Source organism: Pelophylax lessonae (genome assembly GCF_965119305.1).
Source record: "Pelophylax lessonae genome assembly, chromosome: 2".
NCBI classification, from domain to species: domain Eukaryota; kingdom Metazoa; phylum Chordata; class Amphibia; order Anura; family Ranidae; genus Pelophylax; species Pelophylax lessonae.
The window spans coordinates 707499578-707513325 of NC_138769.1; the positions used below are offsets into that span (position 1 = coordinate 707499578).

The 13748-nt window shown below is 41.9% G+C and overlaps 1 protein-coding gene across 3 annotated transcripts in view; it reads left to right on the forward strand.

The window, feature by feature from the left end:
- DLG2 (discs large MAGUK scaffold protein 2) overlaps positions 1-13748 on the forward strand; it is a 2359657-nt gene that overhangs the window by 579413 nt on the left and 1766496 nt on the right. The gene's annotated exons all lie outside the window — the stretch shown is intronic.

Here is a 13748-nt window from a genome sequence, read left to right on the forward strand (position 1 = left end):
ATAGCTATAACTATGTGAGCTCTTAACTTCCCTGTCAGCGGAGATACATGCCTGACAGGGAAGTGAAGCACTCACATAGTTACAGCTATTAGCGGCCGCTCGCTAATTTTTTTTTGGTTGGTAGGGGGAAAGGCTAATTTTTTGATTTAGAGGCCCTTTCGCTAGATCATTCATTTTAACAAAAATGTTCCCATAAGAGGAGAACTATGATATGGAGGGAGAGGGCTGTGCTTGGGAACTTCCCTAGAGGAGTTGCCACATTTTCTACTAAGTTAAGGCTGGGTTCACACTATTTGTGGAGCGGCTTGCAGCAGGGTTCCGGTGCGCCCCTGTTCACCGTTTCAGGGGCGGATCAGGTCCCAATTTTTGCCTGAATTTGGACCTGAAACAGAGCCAAAGATGCACAGGACCCTTCTGCGGCCGTCCCGAATATGTGTGAACCAGCTCCATTGAGAGCCGGTCACACTCTCCTGTCATGCAAATTTGATGCAAGGAAATCTGCATCCAATTCGCATAAGTGTGAACCCAGTCACAAAGTCACATTGCAAGTGAATTAAAAAAATAATAAATAAATCAGTTCATTCAATTTGAAAACAAACTGGGAAAATTGCTAGCTTTCAATGCTACAGGAAGAGTAAGGTTGACAGGGAGGGATGAGGCTATAAGGCTTGTTATGGTTAGAGCTACAGAGAGGATAAGTTCTAGGTCCTATGTCAACAATCTTGCCGACCGCAATACATAATTAAATATTTCCAGCTTGCAAGTTGTTTACTGGGGTTATGACTGAAGCTATCAGCCATAACACCGGTATTATTTTTTTCAACCAGCGATTATCTTTCTCGTGAAAGTGGTCCCAGAGGCTAATAAGCCACTGGATCGCTTTCAGAAGCAGTGGGAGGCGTTGCCCGCTCCCTCCCTCTGCTTGTTGGTGTTTCTCAGGTTAACTGTGTTTATTGGCGAGCCCAGGAAATGGTCCGACGGTTTTCATGGCTGGTCACAGAGGTGAACAGAGACCAGATTATCTCTGATCACCTCTATGATCTAGGAGGACCAGAGTGATGTCATGATGTCACTTCCAGTCTGGGGCAGAAGTAAACAATTTTTTATTTTCAAAGCAAAAGATCCATTTTTTTTGATCTTTTGCTTTCAAAGATAGAGGAGAGATTTGGGGTCTTATAAACCCCAGATTTCTTCATAAACAAGAACTGGCATCCTTTGTTTGTATTACAAGGGATGTTTACATTCCTTGTAATAGGAATAAAAGTGATAAGAAAAAATAACGGTACAGTGTAAAAAAATAAAATAAAATAAATAAGAAAAAAATGTGCCCCCATCCCTCCGCATGCGTAAGTCGCTCAAGCATATGGTTTTCGCACTACACATGTGAGGTATCACCATGAATGTTAGAGAGAGAGCAATAATTCTAGCGCTAGACCTCTAAACAGGTAACCTGCAAAGAATTTAAAGCTGTGGAGATTTTTAAGTATCGTAGTCTGTTGACATTCCGTGAGCGTGCACAAGTTTTAAAGTGGGACATGTTAGGAATCTATTTACTCTTTATGTTATATATTGTGTTTTATTGCATTTTATTTCCAAAAAAATTGCATTTGAAAAACCGCTGTGCAAATACTGTATGACATAGAAAATTGCAACAATCGCCATTTTATTCTCTAGCGTCTCTGCTAAAAAAAATATATACATATATATAATGTTTGAGGGTTTAAAGTAATTTTCTAGAAAAAAATACTGATTTTACTTGTAAACAAAAAGTGCCAAAAAACGCTTTGTCTTCAAGTGGTTAAATTCAATCATGTACTCACTCTTACTACATAGCTTGGGAACAGTTTAAAGAGACTGCATAACCAATTTCCAAGCTTGAGTTCTGAAAACAATGATTACATTATTGGCAGCGAGCGCATTAATTATCTCAGGTTCTGAGACTCAGCACTAGATCTGGGCATGTGAGAAATGTACATGTTCTGTGTGGTTCTACCTGCTTCCTTGCCTGTAGTCTCTTTGCTAAAACAAGTCCGTCCTGCAGGCTAGAGGTTGAGGAAGGGCCTAAACCAAAATGCCGATTGGCTTTTAAGGTTCCTATCTCAGGTCCTTCCTGCGGGTTATAGGTTGAGGAAGGGCCTATACCAAAATGTTGATTGGCATCTAAGGTTCCTTCCTCAGGTCCTTCCAGCAGGCTAGAGGTTGAGGAAGGGCCTATACCAAAATGTTGATTGGCATCTAAGGTTCCTACCTCAGGTCCTTTCAGCAGGCTAGATGTTCAGGAAGGGCCTATACCAAAATGCAGATTGGCATCTAAGGTTCCTACCTCAGGTCCTTCCAGCAGGCTATAGGTTGAGGAAGGGCCTATACCAAAATGCAGATTGGCATCTAAAGTTTCAACCTCAGGTCCTTCCAGCAGGCTAGAGGTTGAGGAAGGGCCTATACCAAAATGCCAATTGGCATCTAAGGTTTCTACCTCAGGTCCTTCCAGCAGGCTAGAGGTTGAGGAAGGGCCTATACCAAAATGCAGATTGGCATCTAAAGTTTCTACCTCAGGTCCTTCCAGCAGGCTATAGGTTGAGGAAGGGCCTATACCAAAATGCAGATTGGCATCTAAAGTTTCTACCTCAGGTCCTTCCTGCAGGCTAGAGGTTGAGGAAGGGCCTACACCAAAATGCCAATTGGCATCTAAGGTTTCTACCTCAGGTCCTTCCAGCAGGCTAGAGGTTGAGGAAGGGCCTATACCAAAATGCCAATTGGGATCTACGGTTTCTATCTCAGGTCCTTCCAGCAGGCTAGAGGTTGAGGAAGGGCCTATACTAAAATGACAATTGGCATCTAAGGTTCCTACCTCAGGTCCTTCCTGCAGGCTAGAGGTTGATGAAGGGCCTATACCAAAATGACAATTGGCATCTAAGGTTCCTACCTCAGGTCCTTTCAGCAGGCTAGATGTTCAGGAAGGGCCTATACCAAAATGCCAATTGGCATCTAAGGTTTCTACCTCAGGTCCTTCCAGCAGGCTAGAGGTTGAGGAAGGACCTATACCAAAATGACAATTGGCATCTAAGGTTCCTACCTCAGGTCCTTTCAGCAGGCTAGATGTTCAGGAAGGGCCTATACCAAAATGCAGATTGGCATCCTAAGTTTCTACCTCAGGTCCTTCCCGCAGGCTAGAGGTTGAGGAAGGGCCTATACCAAAATGCCAATTGGCATCTACGGTTTCTACCTCAGGTCCTTCCTGTAGGCAAGAGGTTGAGGAAGGACCTATACCAAAACGCCAATTGCAAAAAGTCCCTACATCACATGTATTCACATGCTTAGACCAATTTTAGACAGGAGCCAAGTAACCTACCAGCATGTCTTTGAAATGTAGTACCTGGAAAAAAAACATGCAGGCACAGGGAGAACATGCAAACTCCTCCATGCAGGTTGTGTCCTGATTGGCATTCGGACTGAGGACCCTAGTGCTGCAAGGCAGGAGTACTAACTACTAAGCCACTGTCCTGACCTGGAAGAATTTGTTTTTTCTGGCATCACTGGAGTTTTTATTTAACCACTTAATTGACCTCTAGAAGATTTACCTACCTTCATGACCAGGCAATTTTTTGCAATACAACACTGCATTTTCTTTAACTGACAATTCCGTGGTCATGCGACATTGTGCCCAAATAAAATTTGTAATTTTTTCCCACAAATAGAGCCTTCTTTTGATGGTATTTGATCACCTCTGCGTTTTTTTATTTTTTGCGCTATAAACAAAAAATGACCGACAATATTGAACAAAAAAAAAACAATATTTTTTATAGCTTTCTGCTATAAAACACATGCAATAAAGAAAAAAAAATGAAATAATCAAATGTCTTCACCAACTATGCCAATATGTATTCGGCTACATATTCTTGGTTAAAAAAAATCCCAATAAGTGTATATTGATTGGTTTTCGCAAAAGTTATCACATCTACAAACTATGGGATATATTTATGGAATTTTTATTTATTTATTTTTACTAGTAATGGCAGCGATCAGTGACTTATAGCGGAACTGCAATATTGTGGTAGACAAATCGGACACTGACACTTTGGAAACCTTTTTGGGGTCCAGTGACACTAAAACAGTTATCAGTGCTAAACATATGCACTGTCTACTAAAGACACTGGCTGGGAAGGGGATTAACATAAGGGGCGATCAATGGGTTAACTGTGTGCCTAGCAAGATTTTTAGTGTAGTGTGGGAGATGCTTTTACTAGCGGAAGGCATGGATCCATGTCCCTGCTTTGCAGGAACACAGGATCCATGCCTTCCTTACTGACAGAATGGCAATCTGCCTTGTTTACATAGTCAGATCGATGTTTTCCCTCTGTGCCGAACGATCAGCGTGTGTCGGCAGACATCGAGTCCACGGGACCCGCTGGTCAACTCCTGCTGTGCAGAATAAAAGCGGAAATGAGCTGCCGGCGGTGCCCACCCGTGCCCGGTACGGAAGTGCAGGATCATGTATATACAAATACGTGATCATGCACAGCGTGTCCACCCTGTAGCAGTAAAACTGCTAAAGGGTGGTCGGCAAGTGGTTAATAGCATCACATAGCATTTGGTGATGTAAGCATAGCCAGCAAAGGACCATAGAGTTTCTTGATGATTCTCGTGGTCAGCATTGGGATTCCATGGAAACCGCTTACACGCTGTGAGCTATTTTAGCTCCAGCATCATACACAAGGCTGTATTTAGTTATTGTGTAACCTTGGGCACACACAGAATTCTGATGCTGAAGGTTCCGGCTATTTTGTCACATGCCTAGAATGTGCTTTCAAATGCATCGTGCCGATCTGATTCTGATCACTGCGGTGCCACCTAGTTCCACCCAGCTAGTTCCACCCTCCGAACAAACACTCCATCACTCCCATTGATATCTCTTAGACTAGATCTTTTCAGTCCTAATCTCTTACTGCTAAGAGTTTTAACCACTTTTCGACAGTCATCTATTGCTTCAAAATGAGCTGGATGTGTTTGAGTCAGTTTTTTGAGCAATTTTCATTAAACAGTGCAGACACAATAACCCTATGACCTGTATCCTTCACCTTGCCCTCCTACCCAGTCACAGTTAGAACAATAAAATCGATTACAATTAAAATTGATCCGTCATGGTTTTTCTTGTTATTTCTCTTGTCCATGTGAATAGAACTTGTACTGTAGGCAGTGCTGTATCTTGGCCTAGGCCAACAAGGCCCAGGCCTAGGGCAGCACTTTGCAGGGGGGCAGCAAAAAAGCTGATGGGAATGCACTGATATGTTGCACTGATGGGCACTAATAGACTGCACTGATGGCCACTGATGAGGCAGGACTGATAAGCTGCACTGATGGGCACTGATATGATGCACTGAGAGGCTGCACTGGTGGCCACTGATGGGGCTGTACTGATGGCCACTGATGAGGTTGCACTGATGGGCAGTAATGAGGCTGAACTGATGAGCACTGATAAGGTTGCACTGATGGGCACTGATGAAGCTGAACTTATGGGAACTGATGAGGCTGCACTGATAGACTGTGGTTGTGGTCTGTGGTTTACAGATGACAGGGCGGGTCATAAACAAGAAAGGGTGTGGCCTTTACAGGAAGGGGGGTCATATTTAAATTAGGGGGTGCCCAAGTTTAGTCAGGCCTAGGGCAGCATAAAACCTAAATACACCATTATTAAAAAAGAATAGCGCGCAAATGCAAAAGAAATTACTACCAAATCTGAAGAGAGTCCATAAATAAAAATGGGGGTTTGGTCCCACCATATGGCCATATCGTGCTCAAGCCCACTACTGCATCAAAGTACCCCATTATCAGTGGGTCCTACACTATCCATGAAAAAGAGATGAATCCAGCCTTTCTAACCCTTGGAGATAATACTCCTTGCTGGGAGAGATGTGCAAATGCACTACAGGGGACTACTCCTATATCCACTTGATGGTGGACACTGATTGAGTACAGGTGTGTGTGGGGGGTGGGGAGGGCTGCTCAACCTCGATAGTCTGGTCAGACCGAATACATAATAAACAGGCAAAAAATTTGGGGGAGCATACCCATGTATTTCCAAAGCTGCTGCAGCTATGAGGAGGAGTCCCCTGTAGTGCATTTGCACATCCTTCCCAGCAAGGAGTATTATCTCCAAGGGTTAGAAAGGCTGGATTCATCTCTTTTTCATGGATAGTGTAGGACCCACTGATAATGGGGTACTTTGACGCAGTAGTGGGCTTGAGCACGATATGGCCATATGGTGGGACCAAACCCCCATTTTTATTTATGGATTGTCTTCAGATTTGGTAGTTATTTCTTTTGCATTTGCGCGCTATTCTTTTTTAATATACACCATTGACTGTAGGTAATGGTTCATTCACAAAACATAGCACATGACTAGGATAGTTCAGATCCCACCTGTTTAACCATATTACCTGGATCAGTACCCAACAGCACCCCTCTTTACCTTTAAATGCCAACACTAACTCAGCATTAGGATTAAATGGCCGGTTTGGCCTTTTATTAAACAAACCATAAATAACAGAAAAACATAAAACAGTCAAACCAATCCATAGCAAAGAATGATTGCAGATACTTGATGATACCTTCTCCCACAACTTTGGAGTCTGTGGTACCATTAAGTTAGGTTCTGTCCCCAGCCACCAAAATACCATCTCGAGGATTATTCTAACTGACCATAGACTCCTTACACCACCCGGTCGATCTAGACTGAACCAGACCAGCTATAGTATTCCATACCTGAAATGGATCCCACCATTTTATCATTCAACACCATGTTTTGGACCCTCTTAAAGGACCCCAACTACCAAGGTCCAACCTCGTTAGCAGAGCGAGAAAACGGCATCACCGGGGTGGGCGGGAGGGATGTTTCTTTTATGATCTCCAGTCTGCAAGTGAAGCCCCTTTACTCCTCCCCTCCAACTACTCTCTCTCCTGCTCCTCCCCATCACCTTGTCTGCTCTTCCAATAAGGTACAGTAAGAGTCCTGATCTCTCATATCCCAACAACTAATTGAACCCCTACTGCCTGGTTTTCCTTCCACCCTTTCATGTATGCCCTATGCTTATCATTTCCTCCAAGCTCCTGGCATGAGGGCTTTAACGTTGGTAGTTCCTTAATAGCTGCAGACAGAATAAGAAACAGCCCCCCCCAACACACACATGGGGCTTGTAAATAGGGGCTAACCATAGATATATATTTTAGAGACATAGTTAAAGTGTTATTAAACCCACAACAGTAAAATCAGTGTGTATTTGCAGTAATGCATGCTTGATATACTCACTGTGGAACCTAAGGGGGGAATCCTCTTCTTTAACTGACTCCACCTCATTTTCTGATAGAACAGAGCATTAGAAGTCAGGCTGCACATGCTCAGTTGGTGTGTATTGCTAGAGAGTTTTTCTTTTTTCTTGGGAGAGTGCACGTGATCAGCACCAGGCCAATCAGCACTGTCCAGACAGAGGGTCAGGAAAGAATGAAAAATCCTCCTACAAGCTTTACTAGGAATTGATACAAGTCACAAGACTGCTATATACTGCTGATGAGAAAAGGTATTTAGCGGTTTATATTTACTAAAGTAAATGCATTTCCATGTTCTGTGTACTGTGGGAGACCAAATATAGTGAATGCAGGTTCTTGGTTTAGTAACACTTTAAGTACGTTCCAACAAAAGTGAGAAACGAAGGGACATCAACCCATGAAAAACACCCAACACACAACCCATAGCACTCAACATAGATAGCCAATGGATCAGAGAAGGGTCACAGAGGGTGAATGCAGCAAAGTCTCAAAGCGGGCGAGAAGCTGTAGCATAACAACAAGTTATATAATTTTCAGACTATGTTGAATCAGGGACATACACTCCCCGGCCACTTTATTAGGTACACCTTGCTAGTACCGGGTTGGACCCCCTTTTGCCTTCAGAACTGCCTTCATTCTTTGTGGCATAGATTCAACAAGGTGTTGGAAAGATTCCTCAGAGGAATTTTGCTCCATATTGACATGATAGCATCACGCAGTTGCTGCAGATTTGTTGACTGCACATCCATGATGAGAATCTCCCATTCCACCACATCCAAAAGTGCTCGAGTACTTTGGAATCCAACAGGTTTATTAATACATCAGATCATACATCACTCATCTACTAAATGTCATCGTGTGTTTCATACATATGTGCTTACTTTCAAGGCCAAATGAGTAATCACAGGCCTGAAAAAATGATTTTGTAGATGAGTCCTTTATGAATCGATGCATTAAATCTGCTGGATTTAAAGATCTCCTTGGTGGAAGAACCTTTAGGACTCATGCACTTGAGTGCGTGAGGTAGACATGTGCAATTTGTTTCAATACGAATCAAAATTTGGATAACATTTTCATTATTCGGAGATACAGATGTATGATGAATTTCCAAATTATAACAGTAACAAATTTCAAGAAATCCAAAATAAATTATAAAGAAACAAATTATCCGAATTTGAAAATGAATTTGAATTTGAAAATTAATTAAAATTCTAAATATATTGCAATAAATAAAGAAAGGTATAAAAGTGAAATAAGGTGACGATTTCTACTTAGGCTGCTTTATAGAATAGAATTAATAATAATAGACTAGAATAAAACAGAATAGAATAGAAAAGAATGGAATAGAATATACTAGAATAAAACATAATATAATATAATGGAATAAAATAGAATAGAATATGAAAGAATAGAGCAAAGTAGAATAGAACATAATGTTTCTATTCTATTTCTGTGTTTTCTATGCTGTTCTATTCTGTTCCTTATTTTTCTATTCTATTTTATTCTATTCTATAAAGCAGACTGAGATAGGAATCATCATTTTATTTCACTTTTATACGTTACTGCATTTATCGCAATACATTTCCATTTCTAATTTAAATTCATTTTCAAATTTGAATTTAAATTGATTTTCAAGTTTGAATTCAAATTCATTTTCAAATTAGATTAGAAAATAATGAATTTACAAAACAAATCCCAAAAATGAATCATTCTAACATAATGAATATGACAAAACAAAATTATTATTATAAACAAATAAACCACATTTTTCTGTCGCGCACATCTCCAGCATGAAGGACGTACAATGTAAAATTCTGGCTTCTTGTTTTATTGTATGACCCTACTGCCTAATGCGCCCGTATGAATGAGGCCTCATGCTATATTGGTTAATGTGTTCTAGTCTAGTAAGGCTAGGTCCTAGGTCCATGTATATTATTTCCAATACACACGTTCATAGAGAAGTCATGGAGTAGATGGGTGCTGCAGCAAGTGCCAGTTGGAAACTGGTACCATCAGTTAAATAATATTCTTATTAATATAACTATTAAATAATAGTATCATTGAAATAATTCCCAAGTGTTTATTCCATAATCACATCACAGTGGTAGAGTGAAATATTTCGGAGATAAGCAGGACCACTTTGTCCAGATCCAGGAAAGAAGATGATTCAGTTCCTCAGTGCAGATGGTGCTGGGCTTTCCAATTGGAAAGCCAAGGAATGCTTTACATTAGTTGTCACAGAACTCTATAATAAATGTTTATTTGTAAAATTAAATAAATTAAAATCTATGTATATAAAAACGTTATGGTCCCCCCATTAGTTTAGAGCCTTTGTTAAAGGAGACCTTTTATTAGAGGCTCATCTAGGACACCGAACTGCCATTAATGACAGCAGATATTGATAACACCAAGGCTTACATGGTCTTCAGATTCATATTTGTTTCCATTTTCAGGTCTCTGTGTTTCTTCATTTTCCATTCCTCTCTCTGCTAAAAAGCATAAACATCTCCCTATGTCAAGTGTCAGCCTTGTTACTTTGTTGAACATTGGAATACAGCAGTTAAATGTCTTTCCTCTGTAGTCATTCAAGCCTTGGGACCCAGTGCTGCTAATGAACTATTTACTCTGGCTTAATGCTGTCAATCGTTTAAAACAATCTTCAGATTAACCTTTATCACACATTCAATGAGCAATTATTTCATCACTGGAAGTAAACTCTTAAGTGTTTAAATAGCAACTAAATGCTCTAATTTTCAGGCTACTTGGGAATCTAAATCTGCAAGCAAATTGGTTCGCCAAACAGAGCAAGTTGATGATCAGCGGATAGCATCCAATTCTTCTAGGAAAATTAAACCCTGTATTTAAAGTGATACTAAATACACATTATTTATTTACATTGTCCCTTCTATTTCTGGATGTGGATGATGGCACTGTATTTATTTTAACCTTTTCCCGTCCGTGCTCTAAGGGGCCGGTCCTGGCCTCTTACCACGTGATCAGCTGTCAGCCAATGATAGCTGATCACGTGATGTAAACAGCAGCTGGCGTGGGGAGAAAAAAAAAGCCGACTGCCACTGCTGTTAGAAGGACATTGGTCGCCGAAGAGGAGAGGAGCATGTGTGCCCACCAGTGCCACCTACCAGTGCCCACCACTGCCCACTAGCACCACCGACCAGTGCAGGTCAGTGCCACCTACCAGTGCCCGCCAGTGCCACCTTACATTGCCCACCAGTGCCGCCTATCAGTGCCCACCAGTGCCAACTAACAATGCCAATCAGTGCCCCATCATTAGTGCTGCCTATTAGTTTCACCTACCAGTACCTATCATTGCCCATCATTGCCACCCATCAGTGCCACCTATCAGTGCCCATCAGTGCCACCTATTGGTGCCCATCCGTGCCCATGAGTGTCACCTATCAGTGCCACCTATCAGGGCCACCTATTAGTGCATTTAAAGTCCCACCTACCAGTGCCCTTCAGTGCCGCCCTTCAGTGCCCCCTATCAGTGCCCACCAGTGTCACCTTATCAGTGCCGCCTTATCAGTGCCCAACAGTGTCGCCAATCAGTGCCCAACAGTGCAGTCTATCAGTGCCTATCAGGGCCCATCAGTGCGGCCTCATCAGCGCACATCAACGAAGGAGAAAAATTACCTGTTTGCAAAAGTTAAAACAAACTATAAGCGCCGGTTCACATTACTGCGACGCTACTTCCAGGGGCGACCTCCGAGATCGCGGTGCGAGCAGCGCGCCGCGACCTCGGAGCGGCTGCCACGGACTTCATAACATTGAAGTCTATGGTGGTCGCCTCCTGGTCGCCCCAAAGAAGCTCCGAACCCTTTTTCTAGGTCGGAGCGACTTGTGTCGCTCCTATTAGAACGGGTCCGCAGCTTCCCTATGGGAGGCGACCTGCGGCGACCTGTGAGGCGACCAGGTCGCCTCACAGGTCGCCCTAGTGTGAACCGAGCCTTAAACTGTTTTATTTTTTGTTTGTTTTTTTGTTTTTGTTTTTAATTTTTGTTTTTTTTGTTTGTTCAGCAAAAAATAAAAACCCCACTAGTGATTAAATACCACAAAAAGAAAGCTCTATTTGTTTGAAAAAAATGTAAAAATTTCATTTGGGTACAGTTTTTCAAGACAATTGTCATTCAAAGTGCGATAGCACTGAAAGCTGAAAATTGGCCTGGGCAGGAGGGGGGTTTAAGTGCCCACTAGGCAAGTGGTTAATAAAAAAAAAAAAAAGATTGAAGTACGTTTTCCTAATTGATATCCAGCTGTCACATGACCTAGATCTTTCCCAACCTGTTTGCAGGAAAATATAAGCAGGAGGAGCTTCTAGTCCTCTGCTGCTGGTCACATGTTCAAAAAAAAAAAAAACAGCCTTTGAAATACAGAGTAAAAATAATTAATATCAATAAACTGTAAATTGTCATACAAATATATATTTGAAATAAAATCTTTATTTTTTTTGTGGAAAAACATGGTGTGAGAGAATTTTCGCCAGTCACAGGCTGTGACACGCCCTCCAGCCTCTGTTTTAGAATAAGAGGGAGGTAAAGCCTCCATTAATCTACATATAATATCCAGCCTCCATTATGTTAAGCTAGTTAGTGGGCATGAGGGAGGAGGGAGGGAGTGGCCTGTTATTTACCACTGTGTATATGCCCACATGTGTCACTCTATAGTCACATGGGCTGCTCAGATGTGATAGGGAGGAAATGCTCAGCATTGAAACTCACTGACAACTGAGCATGTGCAGAGTTACCACTACAGCTGCAAAATCCTTAGCTGAACTGGGGATATGAACAGAAGGGGAGATAGAGAACACAGAATTAACCGGGTTTTTTTGAAGAATACAGAAAACAGATCTCATAATGACTGAGTAAGTATGAACAGCATGTAACACACCATTTATTGATATTTTTTTTACAATGTGAGTTTAGCGACACTTTAGGATATATATATCCTAATGTATCGGATGGGCACTGCTCATCACCTGTCCAATACAGTCCCAACAGTGAAGCATGGTGGTGGCAGCATCATGCTGTGGGGGTGTTTTTCAGCTGCAGGGACAGGACGACTGGTTGCAATCGAGGGAAAGATGAATGCGGCCAAGTACAGGGATATCCTGGACAAAAACCTTCTCCAGAGTGCTCTGGACCTCAGACTGGGCCGAAGGTTTACCTTCCAACAAGACAATGACCCTAAGCACACAGCTAAAATAACGAAGGAGTGGCTTCACAACAACTCTGTGACTGTTCTTAAATGGCCCAGCCAGAGCCCTGACTTAAACCCAATTGAGCATCTCTGGAGAGACCTAAAAATGGCTGTCCACCAACGTTTACCATCCAACCTGACAGAACTGGAGAGGATCTGCAAGGAGGAATGGCAGAGGATCCCCAAATCCAGGTGTGAAAGACTTGTTGCATCTTTCCCAAAAAGACTCCTGGCTGTATTAGATCAAAAGGGGGCTTCTACTAAATACTGAGCAAAGGGTCTGAATACTTAGGACCATGTGATATTTCAGTTTTTCTTTTTTAATAAATCTGCAACAATGTCAACAATTCTGTGTTTTTCTGTCAGTATGGGGTGCTATGTGTACATTCATGAGGAAGAAGAATGAACTTAAATGATTTTAGCAAATGGCTGCAATATAACAAAGAGTGAAAAATTTAAGGGGGTCTGAATACTTTCCGTACCCACTGTATATATATATGTAGCACTGCCCCCTTGAGGACTGCTGAATAATACACTCGCTGGTCCCCCTGGGTTACCGTTAGCAACATTGGCATTAACAGATTAACACTTTGGCTCAGTCAATGATCAGTCCAGGGGTATGTAGTTGTTTTTGGTGTTTTTTTTTTAATAGGGATGGGAGAAGGGAAGAGTGGTATACTCCAGATAAAACTTTTCACAATAGATGAGGATTTCTATCCGAAGATACAGCCTGGCTGCAGATTCACCTTGTCACTAGATGAATTTAGGTTAAGTCTCTGTACAGACAACTTAGTTGGGTAGATTATCTTCAGGATTCCTGCTTAGTATCCCTTTTCACTCCATAGACTGTCACCTGTCCTCTAACTATCCTACACCGGGGTGGCCCCCCTCAGGTCAGGCCCCTAGACACAATCAGAAGCAAAGAAAACAAAAAAGGGCGCACCGACCTAGCGCATTATCCTCAATAAAAGGCTTTATTTATGTAACATTAAAAAATGGCTACTCACAGACGTAGATATAAGTAAATCATATCAAGCTAGATTGCTCAAATGTCCGGGTGTAGTCCATACAATCGTCCATAACCGATGAGATGACGGCTGACGCATTTCAAGGCCTAGCCTCTTCCTCAGAGCCACCATCCCAATATACATATAAATACAAAAGAGATTGGCCCGCGGGACTTTAAATGAGGTGGGTGCTAGTGGCTGGAAATT